The sequence below is a fragment of the Pseudopipra pipra genome, chromosome 3 (assembly GCF_036250125.1).
Source record: "Pseudopipra pipra isolate bDixPip1 chromosome 3, bDixPip1.hap1, whole genome shotgun sequence".
NCBI lineage: Eukaryota > Metazoa > Chordata > Aves > Passeriformes > Pipridae > Pseudopipra > Pseudopipra pipra.
The window spans coordinates 91,615,356-91,641,296 of record NC_087551.1 but is presented as its reverse complement, the minus strand read 5'-3'; the positions used below and the strand labels follow the sequence as shown (position 1 = coordinate 91,641,296).

Below are 25,941 nucleotides of genomic sequence, written 5' to 3'. Positions count from 1 at the left end.
GGAAATTCATTTTAAATATAAAGCCAAATAACTATTTAGTAGTCCAAAATGGACTTACTAATAGAACCCAAAATTTAAAGGATAAACCCAAAATTTAAAGGATAAACCCAAAATTTAAAGGATAAACCCAAAACTTAAGCAACCAGTCAACGAGGATTCCAGGAACTATCCACTGTTCACTTCACTTGAAAGAAAATAATAATACAGCACTGCACTTTTAACAGTCAAAAGGGATGCCAAACCAACAGCTCCAGAGACCAAACTTCTGTTTCTTGTCACACAGTAATTACTGAACAGGCAACAGAAGTGTACTTGATCTTACTTACAGAGAATACTTGCCCAAGTGTCTTATTTCCACCATGGAGAGGCCACCACTAATATCAGCCCAGGACTTCTCCACTGACATTGCCAAAAGCCAAAATTCATCACTGCTGATCATGTCCCTACCATTTCCAGTTTTTTTAAGAGAAACAGAGAAGAATGTTGTCTCTATGGTGGTCCATGGAAGTGCTCACTGCTTTATCCTCTGCCCTTCAGAGCTCTGCTGGCTGCTACAAGAAATCAGGGTCCTTGTGCCAACCTTTTGTTGCTGGAGCTGTAGGAGCTGGGTCAGATTGTGCAGGGAAGGCACTTGCTCCTTATTTCCTCTGCATCTGCAAACAATAGTCATGACGTAAAACAGTCTATCTCAGACAGAGGGATACCAATTTATGTAAAGGCCTCTGCTGATGCCTTAAGGTCCATCTGGGGTTTTTTTTGATTTTTCTAATTTTTATAAGCTTTATAAGTAGTTATATAGTAGAAGTAGATTTAGAAGCAGCAGCCCTTATTCCTTTACCCTTAGCATAGAAACTACACACATTCCCCAACCCTATCACCCCATGCCATGCTCCCTATATCAATTCTACCCCCGAATTCCAATAGAAATCTCTTTAAGATTAGGCTCTTCTGTTTGAGGACATCTAATCCTGGCCTGAACCGCAAAAGTACAGTCAAGAACTGGGTGAATATATGCCCCTTGTACTCTGAAGAAATTGATGATTGATGAAAAGAGGGTCTTGAAAAGCCCCTAGCCCCAATTCCTCAGGAGCAGACTGAGGGTGGATCAGGGCAAAAGCCACAGGGTGGAAACATCTGGGATTGGACAGACGATATTATAAATTGTGACATCTGTACAGAGGGACATGCGCACGTCTTGTAATCTTTATGCCTAGGCACAAATTAAAAACCCTTTCCTCACCTCCAATACTATTTGCCTCGGAGGTTTCTTCTCCCCGAATTTTCCTTAGGCAGCACTACTCTGAGACCCTGAAATGAGGGGCTGTAGAGTACACCCTATATTTTTGAGCGATTTTCATCAAGACTCAGGCAAGTTGCTGTGCATGTCAGAGTATATGAAAGGTAAAATCCTAGCAATGCTACTAAGCATCAGGCCCTTGAGCCATGACCAACAGAGTAGTAGTGTAAGACTCTGTTCTCCACCAAAGCAGAGTTGGCAAAGTACTATTTCTGTCTTCACCAACGGCAGGAAAGATAGTAGAGTATAACCTATCTGCATCAGCCCATGCCCTGTGAGTGCATGGTCAGAGACAGCTGACAGCCTCCCCAGTGCACATTCAGTTTTTCTCACAGGTAGGAGTAAAACTCGGTGAAGTCTGGAAATTGTGGTTCATCAACTCACCCCCATGCTGTGTCATTTTAGGTAGCTTTAACCAACTGCACAGTTCCTACACCTTATTTCTTGTTTTCTTCTGGGTGCTGCAATTTTGCTGTGCAGCAGTGTTTGCACCAACAGAGCCACTGAACGCTGCTGACTGAGAAGGACATTGAATTTAGGTTTCCTATACAGTGGACATGTGATACAGCCATTACTGAAATCAGTAGACTCTACTCAATTCCTGAATGAATTCAAGACTGTCAGCCTGTTACAGATGGCAAAGGCGTGCAATTCCCAGAACAGCTTTGCTACACAGAAGTGCACCGAGGTTCAAACTACAGTATTTCCTGTATGTATGCACAGTAGAATAATTTCACGTCCAATTGAAGTTTTCAGTAGGAAATTTAGGTGCTAAGCAGGTTAGGGAGTATTTCCACTTTGCATTTATGACACCTAAAAGCAGCACCTTCTGTAACTCAAAGATCAGTTTACTGATGCAGTCTTTCCGTAGCCCTTTTTTCAGTGACAAGATAAATATATCATTTTACTCTTCCCAGGAATACTCTCTGAGGAAAGTTTCCATTTAGAGCAATTTGAAATTTTACAGAATCAAAAATTTTTGTTCTTCAGTGTGGTTTTGTCACTATTCAAACTGGGGAATGGAGAGACACACATTTCTTTTCTCTGAGAGCCCTGGCTTCTCTGCTGCATGAAGATTTCTTACTAAGAACTACATTGAAGAACTACACTGAAAGGAGGAGTTCCTTCTTTCACTTCTTTCCATTGCTAGTTACTGCCTAAGAAAGTAACAAATAGTATGATTTTAACCTTTCAAGCATTCTGAGAAAATAACCAGACTAAAGGTTATATATATATATTATCTAGCCTTCCAAGTATAAATTAACACTTCTCTCATATTGCATCACTGCATAAACATCTCATAATTCAACTAGAGATATTAGGTTTGGCCTACAAAGGGACAAATACTAAGATATTACAACAATAATGACTGAAAGGACATACAAGAGATTCTTTGCATTTCCAAAAATGATGCAATGCTACAGAAACTGCACAGCAAGAGAAAAGTAACCCTGAAAATTCTGATAAATATGCATTAAATAATGTGGGAAAGTAATGCAATATTACATCACCTTCTTTTTATATTTGCTCTCAGTTTTCAAAATTAATGGGGTTTACAAATAAAATGTTAGGGCAATTTACATTTAACTATTTATTCCTAACTCTACCTTATTCTACCAGTCTTAAGCATTTGAAAAGTCTATGAGGTTATTCTAAGTCAGTTTCTTTTAGCAAGTAATTCATTTCAACGTGTATTTATTTCAACTTGGATTTCAGTCCATTCTGCATTTTTTCCATATCTTGTTCCTCTTCATTTGTTTTTTTGGTGGCCACAACTAATGAGATTATTATACTTGCAGACATTTAAAAGGGTAATAATAGCATTTCCTGGGAAGGGTGAGGCTGTGAAGACATCATTAATTTAGGCTCAATTTGCACATACAATGCAAGATTGTATGCAAGATTGTACATAAATGCAAGATTGCATATAAATAGATAAAATCTCCTACAGTAACGAGTACATCAGTATCCCATCTACCATTTCTTTCTATTTTTATGTTGGAACAAACTCTTTTGGCATAATCAGCAGTATAATTACATTCATACCAAGAGTGTTCTACAACATTAAACATATGCCTACAGTTTTTATTAAGAGGGGTCAAGAAAGAAAACCATATGTTTAAGTTAAACATATTATGAGTTTTCTTTCGGTTTTAATAGTAAGTACTAGTGCAGCAATGATGAAAAGTAGCTGTAAAATGGTTTTCTTCTGGGTAAGCAATAGCTGCATTAAGTCCATATAAGAATACATGGCAATACAAGTACATATGGAGAGTACAGTTTGATATATTTTATTTCCTAACCCTGAGATCAAGCAGAAAGAATTTACTGAATTCTCTTAAAAAGAAGAGGCTAATGGGGGTTTTGCTTGGCCTGTCCACCCCATTTCCTCCACCTTTGCTATCCTTCTTTTTACAACAGTAGCAAGAGTAAGAGGCATAGTTTTGTTTGCCCTCTCTCTATAAATCTAAAAGGCTACCTGACAGACAGACTAAAGAACAGAGATCTCCAAACAGAGCTGGAGAAACACGTGAAAAAGTGAGGACAAAAGTAGGCAGAGACCCCTTGCAGCTGAGTGAGTATATCAAGTCCACAGCTGCAGCAATGGGAGCTGTGCAGGGCTGATGGCAAAGCAATCTAGGTTAGCTGAAAGTCAATGTCCAAGTGCCTGCAGAATGTGGAGGAATACTGGAAACCTCAGAGAAACATTAACATCACAACTCGTCCACATTTTCAGAAATCAATCTCACCTGCCTCCACACAGACCTCTGTGGTCCCTCATGTTATATACTAGCATGGTCTATTCCTGCTGCTCAAACATTATTTTGCATTTCCCCCTCAAAACTCAGTAAGGGCACTAAAACTACTTCAAGACTATTTTTGATATTTCATTCATTTTTGCCGCAGCCAAAATTTAAACATTTCATTAAAAATAGTTGACTTAACAGTCAAAAAGAGCATTACTGAAACTACTGATAATGCAAACCACTTCAATCTTCACTCCAGAAGACATTTTAGGGATAGATAATAAAAAAATCCAATGGGCCAGTACTTTAAATGCAACTATTCTTCAACATGATTGGAATTTCCATGATTAGAGGTATTCAATACAAACAAAATAAACTCACAGGAATTAATACTACATGGTAAGACTACACTCCATATTTATAGCTTTAATATATATATACTGCATAAAGTATTATGCAGATTATATAAAGGAGCAGAGAGGATTAAAGAATTTACCATCTTTTCAGCAGATTTTGGAAAGAACGCTTTTATCAACGGTATAGACTTTACACCAACTTCAATGCTGTACATTGAAGACTAAACCAAGCAGTTGATATATATCATAACCCAAGCAAAAAGACATTATATTTATTAAAGCAAATAATTCTCTTAACTGGGATGGGCTGACCATTTATTTTTCATATGATTGAGTAAACCACACAAACTCACAGATTCCCCCAGTCTACAGCAGAGAACATCTGTATTCATGCTCCAATATCTGAAGTCACAAAAGACTTGTATTTTTAAATCCAATTTATTCTGGCACTTTACACTTTGTTGGATTTATTCCCACTCCAAGAGAATGCTGTGCCAGGAGCCAGCAATTAGTTACTATGAGTTAAAGAAAAAGGAGGCTTACCACACCATTTGAGCTACTGGACTGACACACAACTGACTGGAAAACAATATAAGATGGGCAACTTATGTAAGTAACCACACTTGGCATCTCAGAGTTCTGGCTGCAACAAATTAATTTGAAGTCTCCCTGGAAACCGTGATTTCATCCTGTCTAAGAAAAGCCTGTGCTGTTATTTCTCTCTTTATCAAGCATCTTGAATTCCACAGAAATTTCTCTCCTTGGACAGACCCAAGAAAAACAAACCAGCTAATCATTAGGATAAAATCTGACACTGAAATTGTACAGTTGAAATTGACCTTGCATGCGATAATAGGATTCCGCATAAGAAATGTTTCAACCTACTCCTACAGGCAACCCAAAAGTTCCAATTTGGAGCATGCACATGTACAAATAACTACGTTACCAAACAGGAAAACATAAAATAATTTAATAAAAATTACTACCTGGAGAGTATTTTGTCTGCACTAAGGAATGTAGTGTTCAATTGGGCCAATGCCTTCTGTTGAGGCACACATAACTAGAAATTATATAAAATAATTATATATAATTACACATAATTATATATCATTTAGCAATGAAACCACCATAGAAATTGGCTCAAGTCTGAGAGAAAGGTACAACAATCTCTAACAAGTGTTGATAAAAAGAGGCATAAAGGCAACACAAAAATGGATTCAATCCAAATAAGAAATTCTAATGCAATTAAAAGACTACTTTAGGATTATGTCTAGTTGACAAAAGATACACAGAATTGCTCATCCAATTGCTGTGGTCTCAAAGTTCTCAAAAAGGCAAAACAGCCAAGGACTCAAAAATATTGGCAGTGCTACCAGATTCAGCTAGGTCCTGATATGTCAGACACATTTCTGCCAATAGCTCCTCTGTGGCAATTTGAGCCACATTAGAAATCTAAAATCCAATTTCCAGGCTTCACCCACCCCTTCCCACAATTTATCCCAACACCGAAGAGAAAAACTTTCAGGCCAGAGGTTTCTACAGGGGAAGGGGGAAGTTGTATATATACATTTTATTTACACAAATAAATACTATACAAGCTAAAAGCAACTACATATATATATATATATATATTACACTTCTATTAGTCCCTCCGAAGCTTCTCCTTTTAACTTTAGTCCAGGAAAAGCCTTTCAAGGCTGATAGGTAACGCAGTCTCTCTCTCGTGGGAGTGTTTAGGGAACCTGAAACACTCCCGCACCAAACTTCCAGTTGTTTGCTGCAGTCTTGTCTTCTTCATGAAGTCCAAGATAGCTTTGAGTCCTTTCTCCTTGGTTCTGTGTCATTTCTGCTGTGCGATCTCTCAGTCTCATACCTCAGTTCTGTAGGCTGCTGTAATTCAGTCAGTTTATCACAGCGTCTTCCAAGTCAGTTTTCAGCTGCCCCTGGTCAAACCTCGGCAGGGCAACTCCCGAGTCTCTCTCTCTGGCCCGTCTCCAATTTTGCCTGGGATTCTTCTCCGTGGCACCGAGCTGCTTCGTTATCCGCCCGTGTCCTGGCTCAGCTTCAATACTAAGCCTTGCATCCACTCCCACTAAACAGCGAGAGGGAAAAAAAGCCCCCTAGCCTTGGTCACAGGCAGCTCGGTCCAGTTATACCCTGCCCCGAGCGCTCCGTAGCCCAGCTGCAGGGTGGGGGAGAGGGCCTGGCCTCCTCCCTGTTACCTCAGGTGCTATGAGTCGCATCCCTCACAAACACTCACTCCAAATGCTGCCTCTAATCCTGCTGTGGGCTGCAGGGCCCCCCCTCGGAGGGGGAAGAAAGAGGAGGCCCTGCCACCCCTTCGGCCTTCTCACCCTCACACAGCAGCAGACACAGACAGAATTGCCAACAGCTTCCGCTGATTGTGCATATATGATTTTTCAGCAGCACCAGCGAACAAGACGAACGGTGACTGGCCCTCCAGGGAACACTGCCCTGGCACCCAATCACCTCTGGGCCCCTCGGCTCTCAGGGGGGCCAATCTCAACCCATGACATCCTCACGCACTTCTTTCTTTTCCCCTTACATTTATTTTCTTTCCATCTTTTTATTTTTGTTCTCCACTTTTAAGAAAGGGAAGGTAGGGTTGGCTTAGCTGTTATTTGCAATGTGATGACTACAACATTTACCTTGAAAACAAGAGAGATGCAGTAAGAAATACTCAATAGGTGATTTAAGGTAAGTTTACTATGTGAAGGAAAGAAGTCTATGGGCTTCATTTGCATCCTTCAAGTAAGGACCAGCAACAGAAATAGAAATTATATTTTTATGTCTCACTATCTTTTTCTTCTATTCCTTTCTCCTGTTTATTCCTCAAACAGATTTGCATTCCAGCACCAAGCACATTAGTGTTATTCATGTGTCTTTTTCCACAAATTATACTTAATGCTACTATTAGTTTTAATTTAAGTACTGTCAAATGCTGGAAAGGATAAGAATGATGCCATGGATGCCTGCTTTGGTCAAAGGTTTCAAAACTTTATTTGAAAGCTTGGTTTTTTGCAATTCTTTAACTGTCTTCTTTTTCCCTCATTTCCAGAAACATTCAATAAAAGGTAAATCAGATTAAGCTTTTTTTTCCAATAGCAATCTGTAGTCACAGAAAAAGCTGATTACACTATCTGTTCAAGCTTCAAAATTTGACGTTATTATTTTACACAGTAGAATGAATGGATGTTCATTCCATTTAACTTAGTACAACAGCCTTCAGACTACACAGAAAGGTATAATGAAATAAACTGACCTCTAAACCATTTGATTATATGTTAGCATTTTAACAACAATATATAAATTCACTGACATCACATGAAGAAGAATCATAGAACAAACAGATAAAAAGGATTTTTAGGTTTTCCGATTCTGTGTTCTTTAAATGATAGGGTTCTTTTTACTTAGTCTTGCTTTAACTGAAAATATTGAAAAGTCATTCAAAAGAGGCTGTAATGGCTGAAGGAATGGAAATAGTAGAAATTCTATAGGAATTTAGGACCTGGGCTAGTGAAAACTTTGAAAGAATTCCAGTTGTATTCAGGGGAGTTAAATCAAACCCTTAAGATTTTAAACAGTTTTTTGAAGGAAGAAAAAAGAAATTTAGTACATTCATGCTTGAAGGGGAAAACATAAACATTTACTGTTTCAAGCATATCCAAAATGTGGTACTTTGAGAAATAACTCGCAGTTCCAGATATAGTATGATCCCAAGCAAAAATTAAAACAATGCACAATTTCCATGCCCAGCTGCTTTACCCCTGCAAGAAGACTGAAGATATTCCAGCAAGTATTCCTGATCACTTTCTTTACACTGTGATGACTCTTACAGCCCAGTCTATGAAGACAATTATTTTTATTACATTTATAAAGCATAAAGCACCTTCCTGGTCCTAACCATATAGTTTTCATTCAGTCCACAAAACAACTAAGGACAGGGTAGCTGAAGAGTTGAGCAACTAATGAATGGACAAATCACACCAAGAAGGTTTTGCAGAGGTGCAGGGTGGTCAGAAGGCCAGGGCTGTCTTGCACTATCCAACCCATGTCTCTGGGTTGGATATTTCTCTGCTTTCAACATTGTTTCACACAGATAAATAGCATTATGAAAAAATACTAAGTAAGCCAGAAGATCAAACTTCTCCCTGGGTGTTGTAAATCACTTTCTGACATAGGAAAAACACCAGTATTTTCCAATGTCCCCGGCACACATCTCAACAGGGAGCTGTTTTTTTTTTCATTTTGGTATGCTTGTTATTGTAAGATCCCAGATTAATTCCCTATTTCTACTCAAAAGCCTTGTAATTCTGTGGTGGGTCTATCCCAGCTAGAGGCCAGGTGCCCAACAAAGCCACACTATCACTCCCCACCTCAGCTGGAAGTGGGAGAGAAAATATACCAAAGGGCTCATGGTTTGAGATAAGGGTAGGAAGCGATCACTCACCTGTTACTGTCACAAGCAAAACGGACCCAACTTGGGGAAAAACTAAATTTATTAACATTCAAATCAGAGTAGGATCATGATAAATAAAAGCAAATCTTAAAAACACCTTCACCACACCCCTCCCTTCTTCCCAGGCTCAACTTTACTCCCAAATTCTCTACCTCCTTCCTCCAGAGGCACAGGGGGATGGGGAATAGGAATTACAGTCAGTTCATCACACATTGTCTCTATCGCTCCTTCCTCCTTAGGGAGGGAAGACTCTCATGCTCCAGCATGGGGTCCCTCCCTTGGGAGACAGTGTTCCACAAACTTCTCCAACATTGAGTCCTTCCCACAGGCTGCAGTTCTTAATGAAATTCTCCACTGTGGGTCCTCGGTGGGGTCACAAGTTCTGCCAGTAAACCTGCTCCAGAGTGGGCTCCCCTCTCCATGGGGCCACAGGTCCTGCTAGCAGTCTGCTCCAGTGTGGGCTTCCCACAGGAACACAGGCTTCTTCGGGCATCTGCCTGCTCCAGAGGGGTCCTCGAGGGGCTGCAGGTGGATCTCCGCTCCACTGTGGACCTCCATGGGCTGCAGGGGCACAGCTGCCTCACCAAGGCCTTGACCACAGGCTGCAAAGGAATCTCTGCTCCAGCACCTGGAGCACCTCTGCCCTCCTCATTTTTCACTGGCCCTGATGTCTGCAGAGCTATTCCTCTCACATATTCTCACTGCTCTCTCTGGATGCAGCTGCCATTCCATCCCTCTTCTTCACTACATTATCCCAAAGGTGCTACCACCATCACTGATGGGCTCAGCTTTGGCCAACAGTAGATCTGTCCGGGAGCCGGTTAGTATTGGCTCTGTCAAACGTAGTGGAAGCTTCTCAGAGAAGCCACTGCTGTAACCCTCCCACTACCAAAACCTGGCCACGCAAAGCTAATACAACTTCACACATCCAAACGTGGATGCTCTATTTTGTCCCAGCCCTTGAGCAACAGTGTATTTTGAGGTGACTATCTATGGAATAGTGACACCAAAAAAACACAACATCTCTGAAGTAACCTACGTAGAATAAACTGATGACAATGATTATTCTGAACGATCTAGGAAGCACTTCTGTTGTAGATATCCCTCAGTGCCTGCTAATAAACCGGTTTCTGATTATTTAAAGAATCGCCACCAATGAAGTAATTTAGCTCCTTGCAGGGACCGGGGGAAGAGGGGAAGGAGGTCAGGAGCATTGCTACAGGTCACTGAGAGAGAACCTAGAGCTCAGATGTCTGAAGGATTCTGCAGGACTCCTGGGTCCTGACGATGCAGAAACTGCATGTAGTCCTGGCCAGTACTGTTCTGGGGTTGTGGGAGTCTAAGTGGGAGACAGGAATAAAACTAAGGTCTCTTCCTCTCTCCCGCAATCTCAGCCTCTCTACCTAAATGAAGAGAAAGTGCCCTTTTATTCCATGTAATTCTTTAAAATTTAGTGGTGCTTTTTCCCCTTTCACAACTAACTAGCTCTTCTCCTTCATTGTTCAGGGGTCAATGTTAACATGTTAAAAATATTCCCCACATCTTTGTGTGCTTGAATTTTCAGATGTAATACTTTTTAGTTGGATACATGACTCTGTATCATAACTGCCTAGATATCACATTCCTGTTTTATGATGAGCCTTGATGATGCTGGGGAGTGATTCTCCCACTACTAAGCTAGCAGAAACGCAAGTACCATCTCATCTCTCCCCATGAAAAAGTCTCTGAACCCTATAATACTACTTTAACCTTTTACCTCCTCTATCTTTGCTTTTTCTTTTATCTCTCTCCAGACAGTCTGGGCTACTGGCCACTTGTTTCATTTAATCTTCAGACATTCATTAATCAGGTTTTAATAGTGCAATAGTGCAACTCCAAATCTCCAGAGCACTGTGAGAACTACATTCAAGACTGAGAGTTGTTTGGTTTTATAACAATTCCAGCAGGCAGGGACATCCAAGTTTGTTATGCACTTGGAAATTCTTAGAAATCTCAGTGTTCAAAACTGCAGAAAATTATCCCTCAGCCATTGCAGACAATTCCTCACAAGCTGGCACCATAAGGATGGAGTGGGGGTGGAAGGCACCATCCTGTTCCATCTTGCTAGGTTACTCATGGCAAGAAGGCGAATTCCTTCCTCCCACTCTATGACTATGAAGAAATCTTCTGCATATGGGTCAGAGAGTTATCTGGCCCCAAGGGATGAGATTTGCTAGTATACTCAGCAGTGACCCCGAACAGTCATAAGTACTCATCACCATACACCCTCTTAGGTTTGTACAAGGGAACCAGAACAAGTAAGGCTCCCTCTTTTGAGCAATAATTAAATATTATTTACCATAGACTACTCTGACAGATTATGTATTTTACAGTATTACAACCCATACAGTAAACAGCCAAAGACTTTCCCTTGAGGACATGGTTTAGCAGTGAACATGGTGATGGTGCTGGGTTGACAGCTGGAGTTCATGGTCACAGAATCACAGAATACGCCAAGTTGGAAGGAACCTACAAGGATCATCCATCTACTAGCCCTGCACAGAACCATTCCAAACAGTCCCACCATGTGCCTGCAAGTGTAGTCCAAATGCCTCTTGAAGTCTCTCAGGCTTGGTGCTGTGACCATTTCCCTTGGGAGCCTGTTCCAGCACCCAACCACTCTCTAGGTGAAGTACCTTTTTCTAATATCCAATCTAAACCTCCCTTGACACAACTTAGGTAATTCCCTCAGGTCCTGTCACTAGTCACCACAGAGAAGAGATCAATGTCTGCCTCTCCTCTTCCCCTTACAAGTTGTAACTGCAATGAGGTCTCCCCTCAGTCTTCTCTTCTCCAGGCTGAATAGACCAAGTGACCTCAGCCACTCCTCATACAGCTTCCCCTCAAGGCCCTCCAGAGCAGAGTGGGACAATCCCCTCTCTTGACTGGCTGGAGATGCTTTGCCTGATGCCCCTCAGAGCATGTTTGGGCCTTCTGACTGCCAGGGCACTGCTGACTCATATTCAACTTGCCATTGACCAGGACCCCCAGATCCCTTTCCATGGCACTGCTTTTCCAACCTTAACAATTTTATGATTCTATTCTGCTTCTTTCATGCCATTCCACTTGCAACTTTTCTGTTCAAGAAAACAGTGCAAACAGCTCTGCTCTTTGCTCTTTTGACATGAAAGGGCCTAGAGTTCCAAGAGTGTCACATTTCTGAATCAGCTAGCTTGACTTAAATTAGCAGCAGGTGCATTAAATGGCCATTAGAGGTTAGAGCAGTTTAGGCAACATCTTTTCTTTCAAAAGCTCCGATTAATTTTTCCAGAGTAGTTCCCATATCTCAAAACATACAAGATAAGTGTAACTTATTTTCCATAGAGTCCATTAAGAAATGTCTACTGTTACCAATATAAGTTGCAAAAGAACGAATAAAACAACATGGCACGCTTATTAGGACCTATGACAAGCTGCTTACACTGTATATTAATGGTATTGGACAGGCCTGAACGAAGTACAGGTCGTGCTTTCTTGAATAAACAGGTGTACAGCTCACCTTTCAGAGGAATACCACAAATTTAAAAAAGCAGATTTTATATTATCATAAGTTTTAATAAAAGTTTTTTTCAAAATGTGAAAGGAATACGATATGTTATTATTTGTGCCAGAAATTTGACATTTCTGAAGATGCCAGATGCATTTTCAGACATATTCCAGAGTTATTTAACTTGAGATGAGCTTTTTTCTTTAAAATGTCAAACTGGTACTCTTAGAAAATGTCAAATTAGTGCTCTTAGGAAAAACAGGTAGATTTCAGGTTTGTTTAAAAAGATGAATTTATATACAAGAGGGAATTCTAATCTATTCTGTGTTCCAAATAACACAAAATCTTGACTATCACTTACAGTGTTTCAGAGCAAATGCTTAGTGTTTCCTGGGTTTATTTTAGCACTAGAATGACTTCGTATTCTGGCACTTGAATGACTTTCAGAATGACTGTATAAGGGTCATCTCTTTCAAAAAAAAGTCTCCTTGAAAGAATCTCTGGGGTATAGTATCAACAGTCAAAGACGGTGTGTAAAACTTAAACTATAAAAAATTGATCCACTGACTCAAATGGATTTTATTGCCTCTGAGCATTATTCCAAGATGTGTGATGAGATTCTCAGTTCTTATTTGGGCTATATAATTGATCAGAATTCACAATCAATTTAGCTATAGTTTAGCCATAACAACTAGCAACGATAACATAATCCATAAGCATTGCCTTATATCTTAGATCTTTAAAATCAAATGCTGTCCTGTATGTTTTAGAATGAACTTGTTAAAGACGAACCCTATCTATGCACATGATTATTGGTTCTCAGATAGTACTATAGTGAAAAAAGGGAATAAACAAATAAAGAAAGCCAGTTTTTTCTCAGTCATATTGTAAAATAAATTTCCATGACAACAAAACCAGATTTAAAATATCAACCAGTGAAAAAGGTATAAACAAACAAAAACTAGAAAATAACCACTTTAGGAAAAAAGTTTCAAAATTTCTATGGCACAAAGGTACATAGGATTATTTCCCAGTAATTGTCATAATAAATATTATTATTTTCCATGGTATCAAAATATTCTTTACATCTTGGCCTATTCATGTTCAGGAAAGAAAAGCTATTTCCTGTGTATTCAAACAAGAAAATAGGTTCATGATTTAAAGTGATTATATATTTACTTCAGGTATCAACAATCAGTGCTTAAGTTCTATTTTGGTATTAGTGTAGCAGAGTTTTCAGGATGAAATCACCATATAACAGAATTTTCACTGCACTTTGATTTCTGAGCAAGATTTCATTGCCTGCAGTTGTCCAACTTTTCAAAGGTATCCTCTAAGTAACTCTGCAGGAGAAGACATATATCATCCAGCTCTATTTAAAAATCAGACAGAGTGACCCATGAAACAAACACGAAATTGCACGTGTAGAAGAGAAAATCAGGTTTTCTGCAAATGAAATGCTCTGTACTGGACAGCTCCAGGATGCTTTTGTTGAATGCCTTTTACTTGCTACTCTCAGGTACCATCAAACCATGAACTACTAACAACCCATGGTGAGTACTTAGCATAAGTAGGTATACTTATACCTATACAGAGAAGTAAGTTCTTCTTTGCTAGAAAAACCTCATCTGAGGGCAGATCAGAAAAGAAAATAAGAGATAAAATAAATGGAATGCTCTTACTCTTCAGGAAATAAAAATTAAGCTTTACTCTTGGTACTGCTTGGCTTCCTTGAAGACAACTATTTGCTTCTGAAAATTAGGTGCAGTTGTCCTCTCTTTTGAGCTCCTTAACGAAATCCTCTGCACTCTGGCTTCCCTCCCCTTTTTGGCAAAATTGTCAATCTTCATTTCAGCCCAGTCATGAGCACGCCATGGCCATGTGGGCCTCTCTGCACAGCAAATGGACTTAATTACAGGAGAATACAATTAGATTCCTTTCCCCTCATTGAAAATTCACCAGGGAATAACAAACATAAACCTCCATTGTCCAGGACCTTTAAAAAGAATTTGTTGTTATTCCTATTCAGCAAATCTTCTTCTCCTTCCCTACCCCTTATTCCTTTCCATGGTAGTAAAACAGCAAAAAACACCTTTATCATTTTATCTTCTAGTATACTGCAAGGGTATATTTTTTACAATTTAATATACTGCTAGCATGTAGCTACATTTTATCATCAGTAATTTCTCATGGCTTGTGTCATTCTACATAGGACCTGAAAGATTCTCAGTTTTATTTTTCAGGGATAGGAAAAAATGCCTCCAGGTCTCTTAATTGCCTTTATTTCTCCATTTTCTTTTACTCTCAACTTCCAGACAGAGCTATTCAAAAAGCCATTTAATTTATTTGGTTGGGTTTTTTAGGCTTGCCATTTGATACTCACTTCCTCTGCAAGTGACACCTTCTGAAAGACAAAGAGGACTTCTTTTCAGTAAGTAAGAATTTCAGTTTTCTTCTAGTAAGCAAGATAATTAGGTGTTTTGCCTCTGAAAATTCCCCTCCACATATTAACACCTTTTATTATTGCATTTCCACATGACCTTTCCTTTGTTTTAAGTTGCTATGAAGGGCTGCACTCTAGCTCCAAGGTTCTTGGCTATACTTTCCCACATTGCTCTACTTCATGACTTGACGTTGAACCTCATGGTATATCTCAGCAGGTCTCTCACCCAGTTCTGTTCCCTCCTAACAGAAACGTCATAAGCAGGCAGATACCATTCCACTTGGGGAAAGAAGGCACACAGCTCCTTACCAAGACTCTGACATTAAGTTTGGCTCATATTCTGCCAACAGTGACCTGCTTTACCCCTTACAGTCCTGTGCTATCAGGGCCAAGATTTTAAGAGCTGGAGACTCTCATATCCAGCTCCCATTGGCAATCAAACCTCTGATAAAACGGAAGTTCAACATTATGTAACTTTCCCATGGGTTTTTGTCTTGGGCATAAAGTCTAACCTCAGAGCCACTTCGACAGAGTGCTTTTTTGTTTTGAAACTTTTCCCACAGTTGAGAAATAAATGAATTCACAAAGCTAACAGTTCTGCATGGTCCACTCCCGCCTCTACCTTCTTCAAGTCATGTTCTGCATAGTTCACCCACCCTTTAGGTCATTGCACAGATGCGTCCATCCCCTCTTCTCCACATAGGACACTGGAGCTATGCTTACAGTATCTGTTTTCTCCTCTGCCTTTTTATTTAACTGGAAGTATTATTCTATCTTCTCTATGTGCAATGAGGAAAGGGGAAACAGTAGAAAACCAAGGTCAGATCCCAAGTGCAAGTAAGGAGGAACATGCTGATCGGGTCAAGGAGAGCTGCAATTAAAGAGATAGTTATTTAAACAGCCTTGCTTAGATCTCTCTCTAAGGGAGTCTGTCTGGAACGCAGCTCCCAGAGAGACACTCAGGAGATGCCAGGTGGTTAAAAGACTAAGAAAAAGAAATTACTACATTTGGGAACATTGAAGGCCGTAGGTACTTTACACAGTTCTGCACACTTTATTGACCAAGGGTTATACCACAAGATATTAAACTGAGCTCAATAATCTGGTGTTTTATAAACTGTACTGTTTGTATCAACAAAAGTATCACATAGTTGTATCACTATGCAAAGTTATCTTGACCTCTCCACATGTGATACTGCAAGCTCTTGTGGCATTACAGAGATCATAAGGGGTGAGGATTGGCATTACCTACTGAGACCAAAGGAAGCACAAGTACTCTTGACAACAAAGACTTCCCAAGTGTCTGCTAAAGGCTGAGCCTAGATATACTCTTGCTGTTATACCAACTGCAGCACTCTTCACTTACGTGTCTTCAAATCACCCTAATTAGGCTCATTTTTATATGCCGAAACAGTTTTGACTGAAAAAAAACTTTTGGAAATCATTAACTCTACTTAATGAAGAAAGTACAGATTGTTATATTTTGGAAAGTACAAGCTGGCATGCTTTAAAAATTGTTGGCTTAATTTCAAAGTAGAGCTCTGGGGTTTTGGTTTTTTTCCACTTTTTGTTGATGTAGGATACAAATCAGTTCAGGCAAGTTAGAACATGTTTTATCATCACCATGGCTCGGAAAATTTACACAGAAAAAAAGGGAGAAAAATACACAAAAAAAATAGCTTTGGGTAGAGTAAGTGTCTTTAAAATATACAAAAATGCTCTGACCTAATCAAATGGCAGTGTTAATGTACGCTACAACCACAGAAGTTGGGACACTCTTCATTCCGACAACTCAATTTCTCCCTTTCAAAGACAGCTTGAAAAAAAGACACTTTTCTAGCATGTTCCACAGATAAAATCTTTTTAAAATATCTTACAAGTTTTGTCACACAGCACATATAGAGCTGTGAATATGCCATGTCAAGACAGACACATTTAGAGCCCTCCAGATAATGTTCTCAATACAAAAACATACAAAAATGATCACTTTTTCATTCAACATCTTTTAGACTCACATACAGACCTGCACACTTGTAAATAAGTAGCCCACTTCTTACCAGTAGATTTTACCTATGCCAAAAAAGATGGAGAGGGCAGAACTACATCCCAAACTGCTGACTAGCACCTCGTATTTACACAGTACTTCTGACACCATCTCCAAGGACAGAGATGACTGTGCATGAGACAGACTTGCTATACCTCTCTGCCATACATCTCTCATGTCACTCAGGACTCCACAAGAAGCAAATTTTGCTCTTTATGATTACTGAAGCACTGTCCTCACCTCTGCATAGTCCCCTTACCCATCTTCATACCTCCCTTTACCACCTTCCCAACAGCCAGAACAAGAAACACTGAGATCCCCAGCCCTCTTCCCAAAGTCTGGGAGGTATTGGCAGGGGCCAATGAAGAGAGAAAGAAAAAATGTTAGCTTGAGAAAAAATGTATGGCTGCAGAGGTGACAAGAGGCACCCCACAACATGGGACAGTGCAGAAGATAATGAGAAGAACTGGTCTGGATGGAAAGTGTGAGGGAATAAGAGACCCTGCTGCCACAAAGCTCTGCCAAACCCTCCCTGTCCTAAAAATACCCTGAGCCCTCTTCATGCCTCTGTCCCCTTGTCAGCTGCCAGAAGACCCCCCACCCCTAGTCCCACAGCCAAAGGGCCCTTGCAGTCACTTCCAACCCTCCTGCCCCAGAGGACCTGTGATTGATCTCAGTGCCTCTTTGTCTTCCCCTCTGCAATCTCCATAACTGTCTCATTTTGCCACATCAGTATTTCTTTCTGTCATTGCTAAGAAGCCTCCAGCCTCTCTTTGTTATTAGTTCAAACCAGAGCTTCAGACCAAGTTACTAGAACTAACCTCAGAGAGAAAAATCTTGGAATACAAAAATCTGAATTATGAAGAGGCCTTAAAGTATAAATATGCAAGGTGGAAATGTAGATTTCCTATGTGTTAATGCAGTATTCTTAACAGGCTTACTTTGAACTGACCAAAAATTCAAGAAAAAATGTAAATCTCACTGGCATGAATGATAGTTTATTTTTCACCACATCAAGTTTAAGCAAACTTCCCTGCAATTTTTGCATGTTCTTAGTTATGGAGAATGGGTCTCATTCCAGTGCCTGTGTGTTTTACTTAGAGCAGCTATTAACTTCTCACTTCTTAAAGCCTATTTTACTACAGCATGAAACACACTGATAAAAGATTGATTACTCAATCCAACATTGAAATTGTATATAAAATTCCAAAAGGTTGACATGTATTTACTTTGTACTCTTCTTTCCACTCATAGTATTATCCAGTGGGATCAACACTACTCATCTCCCTGGTTTCTATCTGCTTTTAATCATGAATAGTGTGCCTGACATCTACCCTCAAAGGCTAAATCAATCAGTGCTGCTTTAAAACAATGCCTGTGCAGATTAATGGTAACTTGGAAAAGTTTCTTTTGTAAGTCTCACAGTACCCCAGTACCACATAAACTAGAGAGAAGGAAAAAGTGTCTCAAGCCATTTTGTCTATGCCCCTACAGGTCTAAGTTTTCTTCTACCATATATTGCATTTTTCTGCAGCAAATCCAGTTCTAATGATGCAACACAGAAGCCTTGCAGGGCTCAGCCTATTTTTATGGGCAAAAACAGGGAGGAAATGTCAAGCCTTGATTACTGGGGGGGGGGGGGGGGAGTGGTATTTACCAAAGCAATATATATTACCATGGTGCAGCAACCTCCTAACAATTTTCTGCTTATCCCTAAATTTTACTCTGGACTAGTAATATTGGCTATTTACAAGTAGACCTGCCTGATGGAGCCATCTCCAGTTCAAAGATCTGAGCTTGGTTGCCATGGGTGGTCAAAGAGGTGCAATGGATTCTCCAGGCAGAGGATGCACAGCAGCCATCAAACCCTACACCCCAATATGCTCCAGCCAAGAATGTGCTGCAGAAGGACAGGGTGCTGAAGCACATGAGTCTCTATCACTAAAAATTCCAGTTCTATAGGTTATGTCATTTTGTGTAACTGGGGAAGATAAACTCTCCGACAGCCTCCTTGTGACCATCACCCTGGCACAAATGGCAAAGTTGGCCTTCCACTCCTTTCTGCTCACCCTTCCTAAAGCCCACATCTTCAGATACTTCAGGTACCCACTACTGTGCTAATGGGCAGATTTTGCACATTTTCAACACACAATTTGGATCAACAGAGCTTTGAAATGTGTCAAGGGCCTCACGGCACTAACAAGCCTTTAACCAGTCCCTTCCCACAGCCCAGGAACCCATGTCAGCCCCCTGGGGCTGTCATCCCCTGCCCCAGCTCCCCAAAGCCCAGCCCTGCCTGCCCATGGGCCCCATAGAGCCAGGCCCCACCACAGGCCCATGTCGCAGCCTGGACTCAGCCCATCCCCAGGGAGGTGCCTGATGTGCAGGGCTGGGGCTGCCCTGGTGCCCTCAAACACTCTGCTCCCAGCTGGGGCGGTGGGACAGGCCAGGCCCATCCCTGCCACCCCTCCATGGGGAGCCCCTGATGCTGTGCCCTGACAAAATTTGTCCTTCCTGATGATTCAGAGAAACTCTGACATGGTCCAGTGCAACAAATCAACATCATAAAAACCAAAAGCAAGACATTTTATAAGGCACATCTTGATCTCTTCAAGCACTCTAGCCTGCCACACCACTGTGGGTGTGATGGGAGGCAGCTGAGACTAGCTCAGTTGGTTAGAGCACAGTACTAACAATGCTAAAGTCAAGAACGGGTTGATCCCCATAAGGGCCATTCACTTAAGAATTGGACTTGATGATCCCTGTGGGTCTCTTCCAACTTGGAATATTCTGTGAGAAGGAAAAAGCAAAAGATGTCCCAGGAATAGTACATCTTCAGCAGGTTTACTGGGCTCAGCTCACGTCATGCCAGGTCAAAAAAGAGAAAAAAGGTGGAAACAAAGACATGTTAATAATACAGATGACTAACAGCACTGAAAAGGCATCTCTTTTCATAAAAAGACACCGGAAAGATTGAGCCAGCTTTATTCAATGCCTCTCTAAAATAGCAAGAGCAGAACACAGGGACACCAATTACTAACAAATAGAGACAACCTAGAAATAGAGGTTAGGCCTTGTCTGTTCCCATTCTTATAGAACAGGGATGTTCAAAAACCTTAAGTCATCGTTTTTGAGACTGAGAAGTTAATTTCACAAGTAGTTGCGGGAAATAAAGAATGTGGTAAAATTTTTAATATAAATAACATGTAAATTGTTAATAACAATACAAAGAATAACACAATAAAAGAATAAAAATTGAGCAAAGCAGCAATATAACTGGTTGATAAACTGGGCTGATAATTGGACCAGGCAAACCCTTGTTAAATGCAGTAGGACAAATTACACATTTCAAAGTATGTTTAAGAACTGAATTATATTCCGAGTAATTTCCAAGATAACGATCACAGCCAAGATACAGATAAATTAAACCAAAGCATTCTGCCTCATGGACTCCCTGAGAAACACTTGTATTACCGAGGATCTGAAGAAAACAACATAATACAATTTGCATAACTGTACTTCAAAACTAAGCTCAAATCTCCTAAAATTTACACATAAGCCAATTTACCAGTTGTGATGGTGCCAAACCAAGATGTGATGTTCTTGAACAGATCATCTATAACTGTTCTTAGACTTTAATGGCAAATGCAGTTTGAGCAGAAAGAAGAATCACAAAATCTAGTATAAAAGCTTGGCATGTGAGTTAATTACTATAAATGGATTACTGAGCCATGTTTACCTTACAAAGCTGGTTCTTCGATATGCATGATCATCATCAAGAGTGCGAGTTCACAGGCTGGCCTCCTGGTAGCCTCTGCCACCCATGGAGCCTTTAAGGGACCTGAAGAGGTCATTTAATGTCTCTGACAACAGGAAGCCACAATCACCTTTGTCATTAGGATTTCCAGTAAGTGATCGTTTGGACAATCAATGCTCAATTACCTGTACAGTTACACAGGACTTTTGCTACTGATTTAACCCAATGTGTCCTGCAGCAGCTCAGCATGCTGGTTCTTGTTATGTCTCCACTGGATGTGGAGAAGAGTTTGCTTCCCACCACTCTGCAGCAACCAATTACTCAGCTCAAGATTGTTATCACATCTCTCATCAGTCTTTGCTTCCCTAGACTGCAACATTCCAGTTCTTTCACTGTCTTCCTATAGGTTATGTTCTCTAGATTTCTGAACACCTTTGCTACTCATCTCCTAACTGGTACGACTCCGATGGAACCTTGGTGTCCAGAATCCTAGGTAGTACTGATACCTGACACAGACCCTAAAGTCACAACTACCAGGAAGTGCAACGCTCCTGTTATGCATCCCCAAATATATTTGTCTTGATTTTGCACATCTTTAACATGCTGTATCCTATCAAAGTCTTCACGATGAAAACTAAATTTCCTAAGGAAGCTGCTTAACACAGTTCTTCAAATAAATATTTTATGTTCATCCTTTAGTTCAGTATTATGCATTTGAATAAATATTTGAGTGATATTGTATAAAAAGCACCCCCACAATAAATAAGGTTTGGGGAAGACTTCCAAGTTTACTAATTGTAACAGACTCAGAAGGCTTTCTCAGGTGCCTGAAAGCTGGAACATTTTCAGAATCAACCAGTGGACTGGTTTTCCAGCGTGTGAAATTCTCAAACCAGAGACCAGATCCTTCCAGCACAGTAAGTAGCATGTACAGCTAAGCCTTACACAACTGAAAAGCAGTAATCAGAAATGGCCCACAGAGCAAATTTCTCTTTCCAGGTACAGAAGCAAGTATAATTGCAGTTATTACAAACCCTTCTACTTTACCAATTATTCTAAAGTCTACACTCTCTTGCCACAAACTACTGAAGAAGTTGATCCACAAAGTTGATCCATTAACTTTGTGCAACGTGATGAAAGAATAAAGCAGGTTTCCATACAGCACAGAAGGACATAGCGAGATATAAATGATTTCATCTCCTGCCAATAAACTAAGCAAGGATATCATGCTAGTCCAATCTGCTGCACGCACTGCAGTCAAGTTACAAAAAAACTCCTCATCAGTGACACAGTCTAAGGTCAGCTCCCTGCTGAGAAGGCACAAGTTTCCTTATCTCAGCCCCGCGGCTCTCCGGCGCCCACGGTCCCCACGCCCGGCTACCGCGGGGGCAGCCCGGCTGCGGGGAGGTGGCAGTGGCCGCCCCGAGGGCTACACCTGCCCGTGCCCCTCCCCGGCTGCCCCTCCGGCTGCCCCTCCAGCTGCCCCGCGGGCAAGGGGAGCCCCGCAGGGATGCAGCCCCCCGGGGAGCCCTCCTGCCCCCGGGAGCCCCGCTGACCTGCCGGCGGCCGCACGTCACCCCTCCGTCGGCCGCGGTGCCGCACCTGCCGCAGGCTCCCCTCGCTGCTCTGGTGCGGCTCTGTCCCACGCCCGCCCAGCCACGGCCGCCCCGGCCCCGCACCGCCCGCAGGAGCCGCCCCGCGGCAGCACCGCCCCCTCCGGTCCCGCGCCCTGGCACAGCCCTGCCTGGGCTCCGGCCAGCGCAGGACCCGGCCGGGTTCGCAGCTTGGCTGCTCCCCGCCGCACCTCCTGTGCACCCCTGCCCCCCGAAGTGCCACCCCTGCCCCCCGAAGTGCCGCCCCCGCCGTCCCGCACGGTCCCCGGTAATAGGCTTTCTCCGGTCTGTGAGACAATGCCGACCGCCGGCTGCATCGGGGATTAGCAAACTGTTGGATGCAAGAGGGAAAGGCCAGTAGTTTGAAATAGCTTGGTGATGATGTCCCTTTCATTTCAGAAGTGCTTGGTTTTGGGAGCTTAATGCAAGATTTGGTACTACTTGGCCATATCCCTCAGCGCTCCTGTTGCACGTGGTTTTACCCTTTATTAAGTGAACCTGTCCCGCAAACCTCCAGTAATCAATCACACATCCCTTTCCTCTGTGTCTGCAGTACCATCACCCATACCAGAGCTCAGAAGCAGAAGCTCTGTTACCGTCCATTCAAAACTACTTCATCCCTTCCCCGCACATCTTTGGACAACACATGCTGCAAGGTGTTGCAACCGAGGGATCCAGATCTAATCCTGCAGCTGCAAAGGCAATGCCAACATGGATATCTTGAATAAATTCCTACCCATCATCCAGCACTTCTTTTCCAGGTGAAGGGGAAAAATGTCTTTTGTGAGTCCTGGCTTCAGTGACTGTTGTGTTCAGGAATCAGACTGGTGGGAACACTTTGGGAACTGGATGACCAGACAGTGAGCACATGACTTTCATATGTGGAGAGGTGTTACTAAAGACAGGAGCTGGTGTCCCTCATCACTTTCACACAAACTTCAGGAACCTCCCTACTTGAGAGAGGTGTGGCAAGCCTGCCTGGCACCGGCGAAGCAGTATATAAAACCTCTGGGGCCACTCCCTAACTATTGCTTATTCACAGGTTGTACCTAGATGATGTTCCTCATGTCTCCCCCTACACCTCCATGAAGGTTTAGGGGGAATCTTGGAGCTGTGTCAGATGGGCCCTGTCCTCTTGTGAAAGAATGCATATGGAGAAAAACATTCATTAAATAAATGCCTGCCTACAATGGGTCTGAGCCTGATAGGGTAGGAAGGGGAGTGCAGCTTCCCTAGTTCTCTGTGAATAAGACACTTACGTTAGGAAACAGTGTGGGTTATGGATGCCAGCAGTCCCAAGCAGAGGCTCCTTGCTCTCATACTCAAGGTCCTTACCCCCTCTGCCACTGCCATTTTCAGGATTTGAGGCCAGCTTGTTTTCTTGATACTAAATGTGCTTCTCCAAGGCATTGTGGGCACTGTGGGCACAGCAGTACCCACGACCCTTTCATCTATTTTGTGATCAGGGTGCACATTACTAATATACCCTCTTTCCATAGCTCTTTCCTGCTTGCCTTATACCCAGGCCTGCCTACAAGTTTGTGTTTGCATAGTTCATTCAGCCAGGAGACAAATCTGGGTTCAAGCGTAGCCCTGATGTGCTTTAACATGTTGTCTCTTTTGATGATTGCTGAACAGCAGCAGATTTTTGTGAATGAATAAGGCAGTGTCTGTGTTGCCTACTCACACACAAAATTCAGGCAAACACCTCCACACTTCACAGAAAGAACTATCAACTTCCAGTTAAGTGCAAATAAGACAGAAATCTTAAAAATCAACCCTGCTGTTGTCTGCCTACTGAAACACAGCAAAGGATCAAAAGATGCTTTTCATTCTAAATTGTATCCCAGAAAGGCACTATTTGGGCACATCTGAAAGGAATATCTTTGATAGTGATTCCTTGTTTGCCATCCTCACTCTGACCACATTTGGAAAAGTGAGCACTCAGCAATAAACCAATGTATATCTCAGTTTATGATGATGCAGTTTGATTGCTGTCAGTGAATTCATTCATATGTATGTGTGTGTATATATAACGCTAAGGGTACACAAGTGTATTTTCTGTATATTTTTTTCCAATTTAGAAGAAGAGCCTCTAAAAGAGAGATATTTAAGGGATTCTGTGAATGAATTTTCATAGAGTAGACAATACCTATTTTAGCTTAAAAACTTCATGAAAAAAATTAATAACTTTTAACTATACTACAGACAGAGTACATAATAGCAAATGCCAACTCTAAGAGGGTTTAACTCTAACAGAATCAATATTTTTTGAAATGTAGCATCTCTGGCTCATTGTTTATATGAAGAGAATATTTATATTGACATCAGTTTCCCACCATTTGTGTCCAGTGCGACTCCTTAAACATTAATCATTTATAAGCTTTGACTATGTTCTGATTAACAAATCTATGTCCTGGGAATCAATTTAGAAATGCTATATGTATAAACTTTGCCTTCAGCTGCATCTACAATTAAGTCTGAAAAACTGCAGTAGTAATGCAGCGATCTCAATTGCAACTAGCTGTCATATGACTTAAATCTACCAAGTGATCACCCAGGCTTCACTAAAAATTCTTTTCTTTAACTTACACAAAAAATGGGATAGAAGGGTCAGTATTTTCAGCCCATAGGCTGGTGATATTAGGAGATGATGCACAAAGTGGATGTGAACACAGCCCCAAGTAGATTGTTGTGTTGCCATTATGTTTATTCATTCATTTAGATTTTCCTATCATTAAATTATTAAAATGGTGAATTTTTAGCTGATTACATATCAATAACATTTTATATTGTTTCCTAACGATGAGTTGGAAGAGGGGGAAAACCCCATTCTTATGTAAAACATAAATTGATGTGGTGCCCAGTGGGGCCATGCAAAAATGAAATTTAATGAAAATGCAAACTAAAGTCTAAGGACAAATTGCATCCAAATTAGTCATTTTGAGGTCTCTGCTACATTCCTGTCTAGCTTTAGCCAGTTAAAAATTGTGTCACCTTTGTCCCATGCTTAATGCCTTTCTTTGTCTCATGATTCTGTGGTTTTAAATTAAGTTTCTGGTTATTCTAGAAACATGTTGCATTGGCCAAGGCTATGTAGATACAAAATTGTTTCCTTGTGGAAACTCTTAGACATTACACTAAGATAAATCTATATATAATATAGATAATTGAAGATCTATATATAATATAGAATATTGAAGATTCAAGTTTTACTGCCTGAGATTAAGTACTTTTCAAAACCTATTCTTCTGTGTCTATTGTCCTGCTGAAATAGAAATCACATTCTGTAGCCCTTGTTTTTCCTTGCTCAAGAAAAATTTTAATTTTTCCATTTTTTCCCCAGTGAAGTTTTAAGGGATAGGATAGATGGTATCATAGCTGTGCTGCATCAACTGAAAAGTTTGGAAAACATAAAATGTACATTAATAAACAGTTCATTATTACATAGGCTTGCTTCTGTAATGATTTGCACACTAGTAGCTTTACGTGGTGTGCATATTGATGTGTATATTAGTGTTTGTATGGCATAGTCCTGAAGATATCAGTCTTGGAGGTAATGACTCATCATTGGAGAAATCATATGAAGATCAATTCTCCCAAGCCCCAATTAAGCATCCACAATTTCCTCTTCTTCCCTCACAAAGGCAACAGAGGGCCCTCTCCCATGTCCTTCAG

The 25,941-nt window shown here is 41.1% G+C and overlaps 1 protein-coding gene across 1 annotated transcript in view; it reads right to left on the bottom strand.

Moving 5' to 3' along the window:
- The window catches only part of COL21A1 (collagen type XXI alpha 1 chain), a 99,171-nt gene extending 76,858 nt beyond the window's left edge, over positions 1–22,313 (bottom strand). The window contains exon 1 of the mRNA XM_064650311.1: positions 22,207–22,313. The gene's annotated coding sequence lies outside the window, so the exon portion shown is untranslated. The remainder of the gene's footprint in view (positions 1–22,206) is intronic.
- Between the last annotated feature and the right edge of the window lie 3,628 nt (positions 22,314–25,941).